The sequence below is a fragment of the Caretta caretta genome, chromosome 6 (genome assembly GCF_965140235.1).
Source record: "Caretta caretta isolate rCarCar2 chromosome 6, rCarCar1.hap1, whole genome shotgun sequence".
In the NCBI taxonomy this organism is placed as follows: Eukaryota; Metazoa; Chordata; order Testudines; family Cheloniidae; genus Caretta; species Caretta caretta.
The window spans coordinates 51,713,050-51,731,751 of record NC_134211.1 but is presented as its reverse complement, the minus strand read 5'-3'; the positions used below and the strand labels follow the sequence as shown (position 1 = coordinate 51,731,751).

The 18,702-nt window shown below is 39.0% G+C and overlaps 1 long non-coding RNA gene across 1 annotated transcript in view; it reads right to left on the bottom strand.

Annotated features, from left to right (window-relative positions):
• The window catches only part of LOC125638396 (uncharacterized), a 45,567-nt gene extending 27,165 nt beyond the window's left edge, over positions 1-18,402 (bottom strand). The window contains exon 1 of the long non-coding RNA XR_012668930.1: positions 18,271-18,402. This is a non-coding gene — a long non-coding RNA (uncharacterized LOC125638396). The remainder of the gene's footprint in view (positions 1-18,270) is intronic.
• Between the last annotated feature and the right edge of the window lie 300 nt (positions 18,403-18,702).

Below are 18,702 nucleotides of genomic sequence, written 5' to 3'. Positions count from 1 at the left end.
AACCGATCAGTGACTGAGCCAGTAATAGAATGCAGGTCACCTGACCTCTAAGCCAGCACCCAATCCACTGTTAGACCTTGTTGCCCTTGGAATCCTGTACTTATTAAAATCAGTGGCATTTACTATAGATTTATCCTTGTGCAACTGGAAGAATTTAGCATCCCCATTAAAATATGATTCTAATGTTATTTAGCTCTTGATAATACCTGTAGGCAGCAGTAAAGTAAGCTTCATGTATATGATATTTCTTGAGTATCATATATAATATTGTACATGCAACATTTTCCTGATGAATTAAAGAAAGAGTCTTTCGTTTACTAAATTTCATTTAAAATCAGGATGATCAGAGATTTTGAGGACTCTAACCTAATACATATTATTCCACAGGTAATAAGATCCCATAACTCACTGATAACAGAGGATGGTGAGGTAATTCCTGTATGAAATCAAACAGACTACTACAGTCGTATTTTCTAAAAGTGCCTGGTGATTTGAGCGTGAATCTCACTGGAATTTATGGGTAAATCCATCCAGACTAGTGTAAATTGGGAGTAACTCCATTTACTTCAAGCCAGTGAAGTTACAGCAATATGAAGCTTCTGTAAAATCAGAATCTGGCATCTAACCTTTAGACATTAACCCAGTCCATGAAGCCTGCAGCACTAGTGTCACTTATTAATGAATATAATTCTGTTTTCAATGGACACTGTAGTGGGATTTTTGTACGCTACTACTCCCACCCACATGCCAAATAAACACACTCTTCATTTCTCACCTCACATTTTTGTTTCAGAAGAAGGAAGGTGAAAGAAAGGAAGTCTTTCTAAAAGACATGGCAAGTTCAACCACAACTTTTTAGGCATGATGAAGAAGTCACTGGGTAAAATCCTATGGCCTGTGATAAACAGAAGGTCAGACTAGAGATCACAGTTGGTCCCTTGTGTCCTTAAACTCTACAAATCTATGAACCTGTTCTGTGTGGGTCTCAGTTTGCGGCTTACAGCCTGATTCTCTTCTCACATGATGTCCATGAGATCAGAACAGTGCCCTTAGAGTTTGGGTAGCAACGGGTTAGCAGTCTATTAGCCTCCTGCCTTTGTTCAGAGTCATGAAGAGCAGTGTTTCGATAAGTGGGTGGGTAAAGAAGAATGCCTGATACGGGAAAATCTTTTGAAGTTATTTCAGGATGAAATGGCACTTAAATAGGTCACCTTCTGCCAGCTGAGGCTGCTGTCATTCAGTTTTTGGATTCTGCCTGCAAGGTTATTTCTTGAGGCAGATGGAAACAGCTGGCAGGAGCTGGAATATTGCATCTTTTTATTTTTCTGTGACTGCTAGGAAAACATGAGAGCGAGACCTCTAGGTATGGAAACTGTTCCCAGAGCAATACAATGGGGTATCATCATAAGGATACAGCATACATAGAAGGAAGGGGGTTTTAGCATCTGTTTCAGAGGCTCATAGTGTACAAGCCAAAAGTCTTGGATGCTGGTAATCTAGTATTAAAATGGATATCAGTTGCTAGCATCAGTTTTGATTGGAGGACACCATCTGAATAGTAATCAAGTTTTGTTTCCTTCTAGCAATAAGGTGGTGTAAAAAATCAATGAATTGGCAGTTATTACATTTGAGCTTGGTGCATGAAATAATGAGGGCTCTTTTACTTTGTTTAACTTGAAATTTTCACATAACAGTGTGGTGTAGAGGTTAACTCTGCAATGTGATACAGGAGACCTGTGTTCTATTCATCTCATTTCATCTTTCTGTGCCTCAGTTCCCTATGAATGTTTGTGAGGCACAAAGATACTATGGAAATCAGTATCATATAAACACATACATAAATAAACCTAAATCTCATCTCAAACTGGTGTAAACCAGAAGTGACTCAGTTGAAGTCAGTGGAGTTATACTTGTGTCAAAGCAGTGTGACAACAGATTCAGATCCTTTCGTTTGTAATGTTATTTAAGATCCTCAGATGGAAGCTCTACAAAATCACACTAAGACACATACATAGTTTAGTACAAGGAGAGGGATTATATGGGTATTAATATATTGCTATAAGTTAGTCAATTTTTCTCTGTTTTAGACCTTATTTGTAATTGCATTGAAATCTATGGGACGGCACCAGTGCACAGTGAATTACCTCTGAGGAGCATTTGACCCATTGTACTTGCACACCAAACTCATGGAGTGGAAAGGAGTGGACAGTACCAGTTCCAGGCTACATGGGAGTTTGCATGCAGTGTTGTAGCTGTATTGGTCCCAGAATATTACTGATACAAGCTGAATGAAGTAATATCTTATATTGGATCAACTTCTGTTGGTGAGGGATCTCGAAAGCTTGTCTCTCTCACCAACAGAAGTTGGTCCAATAAAAGATATTACCTCACCCACCTCGTCTTTCTCCATGGGAGTTTGGCAGTTAAGTGCCCTTAGCAGTCTGTGATTCACAGAAGATTTCAGGCACATACAAATAGTTCAAAAACATTTGCTAGAAGGGCAGATTGTGTGGATTTTGGAGACTGAACAAGCAATGGTCCTTTTAACTAGAGCTGCTTGATTAACAGGCATTAAAGTCTATTGGCACTTGAATAATTTGTTATTGTGTTTTGAATGAGATAAAGGTCAGAGGACTACGAACAAGGAAGGAGTTGAGTCGAGGTGTCTTCCAACATCCATTGCACTGCAGACAAAATTACCCTGGCTTCTAGCAAGATGCACTCTGTGCTCAAACTCCTATGAAGTGGGAATTATCCATCCTGATGCTGGAATGGTAAAGACATGTTGAGTTCATCAGTGCATATGCAGACTGGTGTGTTAGCAGAAAAACACTTCAGTTAGGAGAGATGCTTGCTTGCATATTTCAAGCTACAGCTAGAAATTCTCCACAGCCTGCACTTTTAATTATTATGTGCTTTATTAATTGTTACTGTTATTGATCAAGTTGTTGCCTGTAAATCCGGCTGCTTTATAAAGTACCAACCTTCTGCAGTTGAGATGTGTTGGCATCAATTAATGGATGTCTGGAGTAAAGATGTAATTTTACAAGAGATGTCACTTACGGGGACTGATTGCATATGATTATCTCCTGCTGCTCTTCGGTTCAAAAATAGCGAAGAAAAGCTGATTTCCTTATAACATTCAGAGATGTGTTGTTATCGGCTAATGATTCAGAATTCAATAGAACCCGTTGTGTTCCTCCAAGAGACATTAGGGATGCAAAGATGAAGTCTATTCTTGCATCAATTTTCTGATAAAAGGCAGATTCAGAAACCAAATAAAAATCACAAATGAATATAAAGAAAGAATGAAAGAAAATTGAGTGATTAACACATAGCTGCAGACCTAGTAACTTCAAAATAGGATTAGAGATTTTTATGAGATCTACGATTTTCAAGAAAATTATTAGCAATTAGACAATGCAGCAAGTTGCCAAATTAATCCAGTTACTTCACTGATTTAGACATTACATTAAAAATAAATAAACAGAATTTAGAATTTAGTTGGACAACAATAAATTTATAACATTCAAAGTAACAGAATCTTTGAGATACCCACAGCTCCCAGTAAGAATCAATCTATCAACTTTTAGCACTTTGTCACTGCCTGAGCTTCTTAATTCTCTTGTGTCAAATTTTTATTTTGTTTCAATACCACAGGAGTTGGGACTATTAAGTTATATCTTTGACTGTGCTATTGTCTTGCTTAGAGGCCTTGGCCCACTTCATTTCTCTCTGCCTCAATTTCCCTGTCTATAACATATATATAACTCTTACCTATCTACAATGAATGGGCTTTTGTAAGGTGCTTTGAGATCCTCAGATGAAAGGCACTGTAGAAGTGCAAAATATTATTAGGGAAGGATAGAATTTCTACAGTGTCCCCAAGCATCATCATCAGAGCATCCCAAATGAATTAAATTCTCCCAACATGAACCTGACCCAACTCAGAGCTACAGTGGGCACATTTAAAATATTTATTTCCGTTGTTGAGATCTTATTGTTCCAGTGGAATTCAACATTGAAGTATATTCACTATTGTTGAAATAGGGAACATCTCTAATACAGGAATTAATTTCTTAAGTGTGCCCATTGTAAATACAGTATCCAGCTCCCACAATATTACCCAAGCTTCCATACTTTATCTAAAAAAGCCCAAGCCTGCTTCTTGTCAACAGGAGAGAGAGAGAGAGAGAGATCATTGCTGTCATTTCTATTTGTGGGAGATGCTCAGATACAACAGTGATTGATCCATAAGAACCTAGATAAAGACTAAGCCAAAGAAAACATCAAATAAAATATTACACTTCAAAGTGAAACACAACGTACAGCTGAAAGACCAGATGATGAAAACAACAAAACAGTCTCAAAAGTACTATAGCTGTCATGTTGGATAAAGACCATCATAATTCAGAATAACTGGGCTACATCAACAATGGGCCATATAAATGCTCAGAGAAAACATAGGATTCCTAAATCCTTAACAAACCACAACAATGGTAACTGCACTACCATGGAGTCCATCTGAAACTAGATTCTGTTACCCTTCAAAACTTACATCCCACTCACAAAGTTGGTAACATATTTTGACGGGTAGAAAAATAACTCCAATTATATGTCCTTTCATGGTAAGGACCTGATTGTAAACCCCTTATTCTCATTGATGAGATGTTTCTTACATGAGTCATCACACTGATTTCAAGTGAAAGGAGGTTAAGAGGGTTTAGTTACCTGACAAGTGTGATGTTAGGATGCATTCACTAATGCAAGGAAAGCCTTAACAAATTGTGCTATATAATCCATATTCTTATTTGTGTCTTTCTGATCTACCATATTGCCCACTACATACTTTTGTGAAGGATGAAATCATGGTTGTGCTTAGTTGTAACTAGAGCAACAGAAAACTGCTTGGCTCCAAATCCCCAAATCCAACTTCTAACCCTGAGTCCTTTGGTTCTAGATGGATCCAAATCTAGGAGAACCTAATTTCTAGTTCTTGTTTGATGTAGACAAAATATTATGAGAACAGAACTTGTGATAAGAATTTCATCATTAAAAATGACAGAAATAACCCAAACAGCCGTGTGCACTGAAATCTCATGAGCAAAGTTCATGAGATTTCAGTACAACTGAATTTGATCCCATATTCAGTCTGATTTGATTTCACATCTGAAGTTCGAACCCAATCTGAAAATCATTTCAGCCTATTTCCACTTTTAAGTATTTTCCTTATCAGAATAATCAGAGAAGAAGGAAGGAGAGATTGAAAACATGCACTAATACACCATAGAATGTGATCCTAGAGCAATAAACCTCTGTTATTGCTTGGCTCTCAGGGACTTTTTCCAGAATACTTTTGTTGCCTGTTTGATGCTCTCCTATCACGTATAGAAACCCCACTGTGTATCCTAACACCAACATATGCAACAGTGATAGCCGCCAACAAACTCATCACAACATCATGCTTAAGTTTATCTTCTTTAAACAAGAAGGCTGAGTCCTAAAGACTGGCTGCTTTTGTTTTCTTAAATGATGTCAGTGTTGCTGCACCAGTTTACACCAGGAGGAAATGTAGCCCTTTTTTAATTAGTTAACATTTGACACTGAAGACATTAGCCAGGTCACTTTTTTTTTTCATTTACAACTGTGAGCCCAAAATTAATTGTACTCATATGTTTTTGTGGTTAATCAATTGGCAGAGATTTTATTGGATGCTAAAGAACTTGTCTCGTGCATGTTGCTCTAGTAATTGCAACAATGCAGTCAGCTAGCATAATGAAGTCATTATAGTGCATATACTGTACTATAGTTATCATTAATTGTACTTTACATCAGATGGTCCACAGAAATTCTGACTCACAAAGGTGGATGCTTTCTTTCTATCTTTGAAAATGTTGTCTTGTGTCATAATCCAAACAATTTCTCACTTCTTACTGGAAATTTCAGAATTCCTTTTCTTACTTTTCTATAAATTGAAAAATGCAGTTGCTGACATAGGGAATATGCAAAGCATTTATTCACAGAGCTCAGAATTAGTTTTATGTGTGTTATGCAAAGTGCCTTCTTTTGCAATTTAGCATTTTGACTGTGTGGCCTACATAACCAAATGTGTCATTTGTTATATTGTGTTTTATATATTAACTACTGACGATCCAGATTAGAGGAAAAACAAGAGTATCATGTAGATCTTGTTCAAGTCCTCAATCACATTGGCAGTTTACATCCAGTTAGTGGCCAAATTCTGTTGGGTTTTCTTCCATAACATTTTGAAGATCCAAACCTTCTATTCTATCCTGATAGATAACAGTCTTGCCCATCTCTGATTATCTCCAATCTTGATCACTATAACCACTTTTCTGTCTGACCTCCCTGATGCACATAATGCTTGATTGTTTCTAAGTCCCTCTAATCCATGCAAACTGTGGGCCACTAAAACAATCTTCTTAGTCTGCTGATCTGACTACATCAACTCCTCTTTGTAAATCTCCACTAGGACGAATTGTGAGTAGCTACAACTCCAATTTACTTCACTGGCAGTCACAAGAGGCTCAGCAACTCCGCAGATCAGGCCCAAGGTGCCTCATATTGCACACTCAAAAACTGAGAAACCCAAGATTAGAGGATGCTCATGAAAATATATGTCTTATCCCTACTATGTCTCAATTTCATGTTCTGTAAAATTGGCAGTATAATATTTTCATATTTCACAGTCATATTCTGAAACAGAATTAGTATCTGTTAGGTGTTTTGGCATCTTTGGATGCAAAGTATTTAAATCAAGAATTAACTATATGCAAACTGTATGCAAAAGAGAGGTGTAATGTTAGACTCTTTCTCCAGACAAACCCCTGGTCTACACTGTGTGGGAGAATCCATCTAAATTACGCAACTTCGGGTACGTGAATAACGTAGGTGAAGTTGACGTACTTAGATTGACTTACCTTGGTGTCTTCACCGCAGAGAGTTGACTCTGCCCCTCCCCCATCAACTCCGCTTGCGTGTCTCACAGCGCTGGAGTACAGGAATCGATGGGAGAGCACTCAGGGGTCAATTTATCACTTCTAATTTATCACTTCAATAAATCGATCCCCGCTGGATCGATCGCTGCCCGCCAATCCGGCAGGCAGTGAAGACATACCCTGAGGTACTCTAGTCTTACATAATGAGCAGTGGCACATAGTTCCACAAGCATCATTTGCTGTACTATTCAAAAACAAATATTGAATACAGCTTCACATAACATATACACTTATTCATCTCTTATGAAAGCCCCAGAGGAAATCCTTCATGTTTAACATTAATATTATTCACAAGAATGTAATAAGTTAGCAAAGAACATAATGAGAAGCGTAAGCCAGAAGTGAAACAGGAAACAGCCTGGGGTTAGGGTGGGCTAGATAAACTACAGTAGAACTGGGTCTCTTATTTTTATTTCTCTCTCTCTGGGATGCTTTTAGAACAGACAATTCATTAAGCTTTCCCTCTTATAACTCCCATCACAGTTAATACACCAGCAATCTCAGAGGAAAGAAATGTATTATATAGCATAAGTGCCCTTAAGGTCAAAGTTTTTTAAAATCACCACTCTATGTTCTTTGGAGCCTGCTTTGTTCTCAGAATTCAAAGGTATTCCTACTCCAGATTAGGGTTGGCCAGAAAACAAGAATTCTGATTCATGAAAAATGTTGAGGTGTCAACATTTGGTTTCATTCTGCATCAGAATAAAAATTTGACCTTTTGAAATTTTTGATGAGAAAGAGAGTCCCTATCCAGAATAGTCTGATTGGGAGTAGATATTCAAGCCTGGGTCTCTCACATCCCAAGTGAGAGCCTGGGTCTCTCACATCCCTAACCACCAGGCTATTAGATATTCTTGGGTATCTTGCTCTTTCTCCTTCAATCCTCTACCCAAGAAAACCTCCCAATGAAAATTTCATCAAAACTCATTTGTTTTCATAAAAAGTTTCAGTTTTGACAAACTGGCATTTTCTGATTGAAAACAAGTTTTATCAAAAAAATTCCCAACCAGCTCCACTCCAGATGCTTCTCATTTATCCATTTCAGACTCCTGCCTTCCTCTTTACTGAGTAATGCTGCTGTTTTGATATTGATCCTATGTCTACGAAAAGATCTTCTGCCTAAACTACTTATGTCTGACCTAAAAAGGAGGGTGAAATTATGACCTGTTAAAATCAATGGCATCAGGATAGGATTTCACCTGAGGTACATATTTGGCCAAATGGTCAGCTGATGTATATTTCTGTAGCTCCACCTGCTGAGGATCTGGCCCAGTGTTGTTTGCTGAACAGAAAATCAAGCAACCAGGCTGTCTTTGGTCAACAGTGTTTATGGGAAAATAGGAGCTTCTTGCCATAGCCAGTATCTAGGGTGATCAGATAGCATGTGTGAAAAATAGGAACCGGGGAGAAGTAATAGGCAACTATATAAGACTAAAGCCTGAATATCCAGACTGTCCCTATAAAATCAGGACATCTGGTCACCCTACCAGTATCATAACAGTCATTCAAGACAACTAGCATGAGTCACATTCCTTGTCATTATATTCCTTGATCTTTACCTCTAGAAATATAGACACATTTTTCCATTGTTCCCTTTTTATGCATGTATGTGATTTTCCACATATGGTACTAGGAGCTAAAATTTCTCAAAAATAACCTTTAATCTCTAACATAAACCTATCCTAATAAGATGGAGGGATGGTTTAGACAGAAGACCAGGAAGTCAGGAGATCTGGAGTCTATATCTGGCTCTTCCACACACACTACCTGTGTGATCTTGTTCAGATTATTTCATCTCTTTGTGAACATGAGGCTAATAGTCTCCCACCCAACAGGGCTGTTGTGAGGCTTAATACATCAGTCTTTTCAGGGTGTTCCTATCCAACAGAGATGAGTATCATAGGAAATGAAGTGGGTTGAATGCACTGAAAATAAATAATCATCCATGTGCGAAGAAACAAACTAATGCTTCTAGCAGTGATAATTAGAAGCCATGAAGTATTTATCAAGATCCAATTGTTCCCAGAGTTGAGGGAGTTTGAATCTAGGGGTGTTCATTCAGGTCTGATTTTCAATTTTAACACTCCAGCAGCACTGGGGCTCCCTTCCCGTGAACGTCTTATGTACCTAAAAGCTCACACTATGGGGTTTCAGCCTGCCACATGAAGGGGTTGTGAAGGGATTCCCCTCTCCCCCTCAATGTATTCTTGGGTTTCTTCATTTGCTTGCTTTTGATTTCCTTTGTGTCAAGCATAAGGGATGGCCACAGCTGGAGATGGGACATTGGGTTGGGAAGGCCATGGCTCTGAAGTGGCACTGAATATTCTCTCTTTCAGGTAGTTGGCTGCTGGTTCTTGCTCACATGCTCAGGTCCTAACTGATCACCATATGTGGTGTAGAGAGAATTCCCCTCTCTCTCCACAAGTCAGATTGGCAGGGACCTTGGGCTTTATTTTTAATCTTCCTCTACAATGTATGCATCTAGGTGACTTGCCAAGATTATCTGTGTATATCTCTCTCAATCATTTCCCTGCTGTTCTGAGGCCTTGGCACCAATGCACCATAGTCCTGCCAGTTCTCTGCCTGTGAAACATAATAGTCTAGTCTCCCGAGGGCTGTAACACTTAGGCCTAATTTTGGTTGTGGGGCTAAGTGTTCAGGTGCTGGGTGGTGTTTTTGGCATGTGTCATGCAGGAAATCAGACTAGACAATGTCATTTCCAGTTGTTTTCCAAGCTCTTCAAAGCATATCTGGCTCAATTTTTTCTATTTCTTTTCCAAGTCCATTTTGATCACTTTAAAAATAGTGGCCTAGATGCCAAGTTGTGCCTGACTATTGCTCAGCAGAATTTGAATCAGGATGTAAGGGGGGATCCAATCAATCTTTATACTCTCCTAATTCTTGGTCAATCTGTCTTGGGAAGCAGCAAGCTTCTGACTCTGATGTGGGTTTTGTGGTGGATAATCAAGAGATAAAATGAGTTTGCTCTACAGTCTTAGCTAATAGCCGGTTGGCTTTTACCTCATGCAGTAGAGGCTCATGAACTAAGCTCCAGAGGTCCCCGGTTCCATCCTGCCTGCCAACGACCGGGGTCTGTTGGCATTACACAAACACAATGCCATGTTACTTTAGGTGGCCAATTACATGCCAGGAATTACAAAGTGCAAATAAGTGAAATGAATATACACACCCTTTCTGTGAAATTGTTTACATAAATTACCCGTGAATATTTAGGAATATTTCTGCAAATGTAAGGGCTGCTTCAGAAACAAATAACTGACCAACTCCAGAATTAGTATTTGCAGATAGCAGCACAACAATAAGGAATGAGCTATAAGGTCCAGAGTAACAGCCGTGTTAGTCTGTATTCGCAAAAAGAAAAGGAGTACTTGTGGCACCTTAGAGACTAACCAATTTATTTGAGCATAAGCTTTCGTGAGCTACAGCATCCGATGAAGTGAGCTGTAGCTCACAAAAGCTTATGCTCAAATAAATTGGTTAGTCTCTAAGGTGCCACAAGTACTCCTTTTCTATAAGGTCCAGTTTTCCAATGTGGAGGCCTTAAGCGAATTTATATTTACATATCATAATCACCCCTAATATAGTCCCTATTCTAGCTTCCTCTTCTGAAAGCCTCCTACTGAAAATAACTTGATTCTCTTTATGTAAAAGTAAACTGCTCCGGAGGAAGAGGCCAACAGTCAGGATAGGTATGTGGATTTACATATTCTGCTTACTCTGATCCAGCAACTGCAAAGAAATTCAGCAGACAGGCATGGTGTTTCTTTTTCTCACATGCCTATCTGTCTCTGCTTGACCTGAGTTTGACTTTGGAGCTGCAGCAGGCCAAAGTAAAGAGGTATTAACAGCTGGAACAGGTAGTGCAGAAAGAATTAGAAAGAAAATGACTGATTTAACTATTGATCAGCCTCTCTGTTTAAACTAACATACTGCTACATGTAGAATTAAACCACAGAAACTGAATTCCAATGAGGTGAAAGGTCCAATTCAAACACACAGTAACCAAGGAGATTTAGAGTTCAGGAAGATCAGGGTCAGGGAAGAGAAACTTGAGGCCAAGCTTGGAAGTACGGGATTGTGAAGAGAAGAAAAGAATCTGTTTGTAGTGGGAGGAGATGGGGCATGTAAAATGTTCAGACACATTTCTGATATACCTTTTCTATATTCTGGTGTTCTCCCTTCACTAGAAATCATAAGCAGATTCAGTAGAATTAGGAGTGCTGGGACACCCAGCATTTCCACTGTGGCTTGTACTTATAAAGCAGATATGTTGATGGTCCTAAGCCTTTATATAGTTAATCCCCATTCTGGTTCTCCAGCTCATCTTTCCTGTCTATATTCAAATACTTCTTAAAGGCTCACTTCTTTTGCGATGCCCACAAGAAATAAGTTAATGTTCTTTTTTAAAATGCCAAGTTACTACTACTACTGGGTTTCCCACTGTCTCTTGTCTTTTCTGCATCTGTCTTTTAGACAGTAAGCTCTTTAAGCCTGGGGCTCCCTTGAGTCTAGTACAGTGTAAAGCACATTGTTGTCACTTAAATAAATAATAAGACTTAATAATCCCTCCCTGCTGACAACCATTACCGTACTGAGTTCTACTATTCCACAGGCTCTCAAACTTTCTCATAGTGTGCACCACCTCTTAAACAGAGAAATCCCATTCACAGTTGTGAAGATCCTCTTCCAATAGTGCTCAAATAACACAATTGCTTATATGGAAAAGTAACATTCGGAAAACATTAAATTTACTCTAGCTATCCTTTAAGGTACTTCAGGAGCTGAAATTGGAATAGAACTAGCTCCTTATGACTAGTGAGTTCACCACAGACTGCCAGGAAGGGGTCTATGGACTACAGCTGGCAACCAGTGTACTACTGTACGTGATTAATAATTTATCTGAGGAGAGTTCTGAGACAAGTCCTTTATTTTCCCTACACCTCCACCCATTATCTATCCATCTAGGCTACAGAGCTGAAGACTTCAGGATACTCTAGAAATCACAAAACCATATTGCTGCTGTAGCACATGGATGTTGTTCATCTTTATAATTTTGCTAAACAGTTAATATTGAAGTTGGTCCTCATTAGGTGGAAAAACTCAGGAAGAATCACTTTCTATAAATATGAATCTAACTTTACTGAGTACATTTCTTAATTAATGTTCCATTAACTGGTTGATGATATCTGGTAAACTAAATTAGCTGATCTGAATGTAATTAAAACTTCAGTAAGTGGTGGGCTCCCATTTACTGTCATGACCTGTTTCCTGTGGAAAAAAACAACAACAATGCAAAACAAAATATATTTCAGTCTTACCTCTGTGTTCTCTCAATTGGTGCTCACTTTAATTAATGGAAGGTTAAAATAATGCAGCAATGATCAGTTTATTTGATTTTTAAGCATGTGACATAGAGTCTTTGTTCATTATGAGGATACTTATTAAAGCAGTTTGATAATAATTCTTTTTGTGCAGAGGACTCAGCAGAGCACTCTGTCATCTATATCATGAAAGACAGAACAAACAGGAACCGGAAATCTTGGGAGAGGAGGGGAACCTTGTTTAAATTCCAGGGGCTTCCTGTTTTCTGTTGGGTCATAAATATGGTGATCAGAGACACTCTCAAACCCCATTTATGTGAAACTCTCAATACAAACAAACTAAAGCAAAAGTATTCAAACTTTTTTTGGAATCAAGCATAATTTTGGTTTGGTTCTTAGTGTTTTATCTAATTTAACTAATTCGTCCTCTCTGTTTTAAATACCACTGGTGTTTTGTCCTTGTTGACTCTGCGGATCTAACTCTTTTACTATTTGACATTAAAAGTTCCATTTGTAATAGAAGTAAGATTCACATCAGAATCTGGAGGTGATTACTGCATTTTGAGTGACCACAGTGATGGAGAAACACTCTGCTTTTCTTGTCTTGTCTTGTAACATATGATCTGTTTAGTGCCATATGATCTAAATGCAGTGCAGACATAAGCGCTGCCCTCAAGAAGTTTACAGTCTAAACAACAAATGAAACAACAGGGCAATCAGAGATATCAAGGGCCTGATGCAAAGTCTACCAAGTCAGTGGAAAGACTCCCATTACCTTTGGTGAGCAATGAGCAGATCTACACTAGAAGCGCTACAGCAGTACAGCTACTCTGTGTCTGGTGAAGACACTCTATACCAACAGGAGAGTGCTCTCCCATCAGCATAATTACACCACCTCCACAAGAGGCAGAAGCTATGTTGATGGGAGATCACCTGTGTGGACAGCACTTAGGTTGCTTAACTTGTGTCACTTCGGGGGGAAGAGGGGTGTCTGTGTGTCTTTCTCGCACCCTGACCAATGTAAGTTAGATCAACTTAAGCGGTAGTGTAGACCTCGCCCTTTGATTCAGAGTCTAAAAGTTGACCTGAGTGAATGCTGCAAACAATTTTCTGTGAATATTAACTTGATTTTAGTGAATTTGTTCCAAATATTTATTCCCCTTTAGTGGTTACTGTCTGCAAATATGGTAGCCAATATGGTTACAAAAGATTACAAAAGAATATTCACAGAAGGAAAATTTTGAAATCATCATAAGAATGAGGACTTGCACCAGCAACCTGATTCTCACAGATTCACCCATCCAATCAGAAAAAAGAAACATACCATGTATGCCATGTGTCCAATCAAACAGCTTGCATTTTGAATATCAAATGTTCATGCTCATCTGCTTGTAAATAAGCTACAGATCAACAATTATTTGGTGAATCATTTTAAATAATAAATCTGTGAACAATCATGATCTGGCTGTGTATAATTTGCAAATAGAAGAGGAGGGGTATTTGTTGAGAACATCATTTGTTGTGTAAATTATTTGTTGTTTATTTACCCTGCTTTACTTAGGACTTTGTTAAATAGCTCCTGTCAAGTGCTGTGCGTAAATTGCTGAGTACCCTCTAGCTGTTGAGAATTGAATGGTTTTGATGTATGTCTATCTATCTATAGTATTTAAGGAGTGTTATTCTCCCTAGCATCCAGTTGTCATCTAAAACTATGGGTCCCTGATTTGCTTGTATTTGGTAGATATAACTGGGCTATATGGTTATAAGAGAGGTTGTTTTCTTTCTTTTTGTATTTTGGAGAAGGGCACAAGTGAACCTAGGTCCTGATCCAACATCCACTGAAGCCAGTGGAAAGACTTCCATTGACTTCATTGAGTGTTGGATCAGGACCCTGGCCATAAAGTGGCTGGGTATGGAGAAATGTAGGTGCCTCCAGACATGTTAGTCTCCATGTTAGTGCCTCCAGAATTGCTAACCTCTTCAAAAGGGATGGAGTGATGTGGCCTGAGGGTGAGGTGCAGTGAGGCCAGTGGAGCTAGGGAAGCATGGGAAAGGAGAGCAAGGGCTACCTTTCCCTAAAGTGACAGGGCTCTTGCTAAAGCACGGCCCATCTGCACATGCCACAGGGCCTGATCCTAAGCTCATTAAGGTAAATGGAAAGGCTCCTATTTCATTAAGTGTGTTTCGGATCAAACTTATAATGTAGTCCTGTGTCTGTCCTGTAACTGGACCCATATGTTCCCAAACACCCAGAGAAACTGAACCGTATTCTGTATAGAAGACAATAGGTCTGTACCAGCTTCTCGCATAAGAAGCGCTGGTCTTTAGCTTATTAACTAACCCATCAGTAAACAATGTTAAAGGTTTTTTTTCCAAGATCACTGTGTGTATCTCTTAAATAAAATTGCTGGCTTTTTTATTCCAATGCACTAAATCAGGGATCGGCAACCTTTGGCACGCAGCCCAACAGGGAAATCCACTGGTGGCCAGGGCTGGTTTGTTTACCTGCAGCGTCCGCAGGTTTGACCAATCACAGCTCCCACTGGCAGCGGTTCACCGTTCCAGACCAATGGGAGCTACAGGAAGCAGCGCGGGCTGAGGGACGCATGCCAAACATTGCCGATCCCTGCACTAAACTATAAGATCAGTTTAAAGTGTGATGCTCATGCACTGTATCTTGCCAGACAGAAGTTTATTATTAAAATATTATCCCAAAAGATATTAGGACTCATGTATATTTTCATTTATAAATGGTGTTTCCCGCTAAAGATAATTTAAAATGTATCTGTGAGTGAGTGAGCGAACGACAGAAATTGCAAAAACAGTTTGTTCAAGAAACATGGGAAAATACTGTAAATCACTTTCTTAATAACCATTATTTCCAGAGAACAATCATAACTTGGCTGACCATAGCACACCATATTGCCATGTGTTTGTCTCTTCAAGCACATGTAGGTTAGGCCAGAGATCTCAAAAATACTAGGTTATGGGACAGTAGTTCTCAAAATTATAGCTTTTTAAATTAACATTCCTTTAGCCTTAAAATTCCATTTGCTGCCCTGCAAGATGAACACTATTGAATTGCATTCAGTTCCTGCAGCAAAGACATTCTTTTTCTGAAAGACTGGTGGAATTTTAAGGCTCCCAGATTATAGCTAAGAAAATAAATCATGCATAAATGTTCCATTTTGTAACTTTTGTCTAAAGCTGTCTGTATACTCAGTGATTGGTCAATATGAGTGGATCATAGCAGATCCAATTATTAACTGAAAATACAGAGAGTGTGTAACAGGATGGCCTGCCCCTATCATGGTCTGGGGCCACCCAGCCCTGTTCAATTATCAGACCCAACTGGAAAACGGGCAGGTGTTTTCTATAAAGGATGGAGAGAGCACTATTAGGAGGAGATCTGCAGGAGACAGGTTGATTCTTGTGACTGCCCTGGAGTAAAAAGAACAGTAGAGAGTGAAAGGCCCCGTGTCCCTGCAGCCTGTGTTGATTGGGGAATAAGCATTCAGGTATTGCTATTCCACCTGAAATAGGACCCACAATTTGACATTCATTCCACATTATCAAAGCTCTTTAAACATAAAATATTAAGAATTCCATACAATGAAAACAATGGACCCCATTTCCATGGAAGATGTAGGTATTCCAACTTTTGGAGGCTTGCCACCTCAAAATCCCATCTTTTATAGTCAGTTGTATCATTGATCACCTTCGCAATAATAGTTTAGTTTGAGTTATAGGTTATCTTCCACACGAGCAAATAAAAGGAACTTAGTGTAATAAACTGACTAGTGTGAAAGGCCACTGTCCTTTACTGGAAAAATTAAGAACTGCTTGGTTGTGTTTCACAGAACCTGTATTGCTAGTTACTGACAGTTTCTCCTTTAGCTAACGTTATAAGGATCCATGCTTTCATTGCAGTAAGATCTGAGTTCCATCCCTTCTGCTGCCGTGAAGTTCTGCATAGCTATAATGTGCAGCATAATGGCAACTATGAAGTGGTAGAGGGCCATGGACTTGTTACAATATGCTGGTGCCAAAGTACAAACACTTTTATACAAAATAGTAAACTTAGGTCAGAAACTGAATGTTGCTGCCTTTGTGTGGCAGAGCCTTAACTCATTTGTCCTGCTGTAAGGGTCACAGCACTGTGCTCTCAATTTACAAGGGAGTACAAACCTACACAATTTCTCAAAATGACAGAAGGAATTGTTAAACCAGAAGGATTAAGTACTGAAGTTTTGTAACTGTCTACAGAAGGAAGAAAATGGAATCACTGCATTATTCCCTGTATGCACTTTATAATAACTCATTTGTAGGTACCTGATGACTAAAAGTATAAATATATTAGCCAGTTCTTCATATTAAATCCTTTTAAAGCCACTATACACTATGTGGCTTTTCAAATGAATTATCCTGAGCCATGGCCATAGTCATGTTCTAAGAGTCACAGATTTCTGAGTTTACACCAGGGAGAGCTACTTGCTGGCAAATTAGAAGCATCCTTATGTGTTTTCGCTTTCTTGTTTCTTTCTCTGTTTGGGCACGATGTCTTCCCAGCATTAGTGATGGGCTGTGTGACTGACATCTGCTGAGGACATCAACAGAGACTTGCTTCCTATAAATGACAGGTAAGCACATCAAAAGCTCTGACTGGGCCAAACTCAGCTGTCAGAGGGAAACAAACTCCCACAGTTAATTGTAAACTAAACATGATAGATTTCTGCAGAGATTTTTAATCCAAACTGCTGCTACTTTGACTCTATAACTAAACAGATTCAGATTTTGATATGAAAACCATAACAACTAGAGGTGTGTGTGTGTGTGTCTTTCTTCTCCACTGGCATTGTCAAGCTATACAAAAATTATGAGCCATATTGTGGAATGCACAGAGCACAGATCTGTGGGATGGTATATGCAAAAACTGGCTTAAAACTCTTCTTTACACTCCATTGATTTCAGAGCAACCTCTATTCAAACCTGTCCTCCCTCCCTGGGCAATTAAAGCAGATGAATTACAATAGCTACAAAAAGCCACAAGAAACTGAAAACACATCTGAAGTTTGGCATGATAAACAGGCATTCTGGCCACACTTTCTTTTCTCCAGCCACAATCCCCTTTCTCTGCTATAGCAATAGGGAGGTAGAGTGGCATAAAAGCCTGTACACTGGGCTGTATGTTACCAAAGGAACACACTTTACCCTGAGGTGGGTTGATCTTGTAACAAACATTCAAAAATCATGAGTCAGGCTCTCCAAATTAATGAAACTGCTTTCAAAAATAACAAGAGTTTTTAAAAATAGCATGCTTTAGTTTGTTGTTATTATTTATTATTTAAGCCTCTAGTTTCTGGAACTTCAGGGTGTACTCAGGTTTTTCTCTGCACCCATGAGGGCTAGAAACTCGCTTTTAAAAAAATGTAAGCTGAGATTCTCATGCAATCAGTTGCCTCCAGGAGCTGGGGCTTTAAGAAAAACATGAACTAGCATGAGACTTATGATAAAATCATGAGAGTTACCCACACTGTAGTTTCAGAACCACTTAAGCCAACTTTAAGGCTACATGAATGTGGTCTGCTGTAAATCAGCCTCCCTACACCAGAGGCTCTGAGCTTTGGGGTTTCTTCATTATGTTTACTTCCTCCATGCCATAAATTTGCAGGCAATGACTAGGTCACTTCCCCATGGAGTGACTCCCCCTCACATTCAGTCTCAGAGACTGACAGATTCCTCAACAAAGACCTTGATACAATAGTCACACAACAGTGTGAGGGACAGAGGCAAGTTGCAAACAGATGCACTGACATTGTTATCCAACAGAAAATGAGCCAAATTCATCCCTATTGTTAACTCCACTGTGCAGATCATTTTGAAGAGGAGTAAATATGTTGTTTTCTTACCCCTATATTCCTGCTTTTTGAAGAGTGGAGGATGATTTCCAAGTTGCCATGTATTCTTGCAGCTGGTATATGCTGTGCTCTTACAAAGTTGTTCTAAGAGGTATGGAGTTTATTGTGTTAGAAAGCAAGCAAGTTGTGACAGCTGCCAAATGAAAATTTTCACTGGTGCTCACAGGGTTCACATGTCCACTCAGTTTCATGCACTGTTTAACACAACAGCCAAGCCCAGCAAGGCAGAGAATATCTGAAAATCACTTACCAACTCTCCCAGACATGGATTTAGATTTCCTGCTTAACATGACATCTTTGTTTGGGAAATAAAGTCTGAAAATAAAAAGAAAATTTTCAGTATAGGCTAAGGGTTTGATCCTGTAAACAATAACAGACATTCAGCCAGATCTTCAGTTGGTGTAAATCAGTATAGTTCCATTG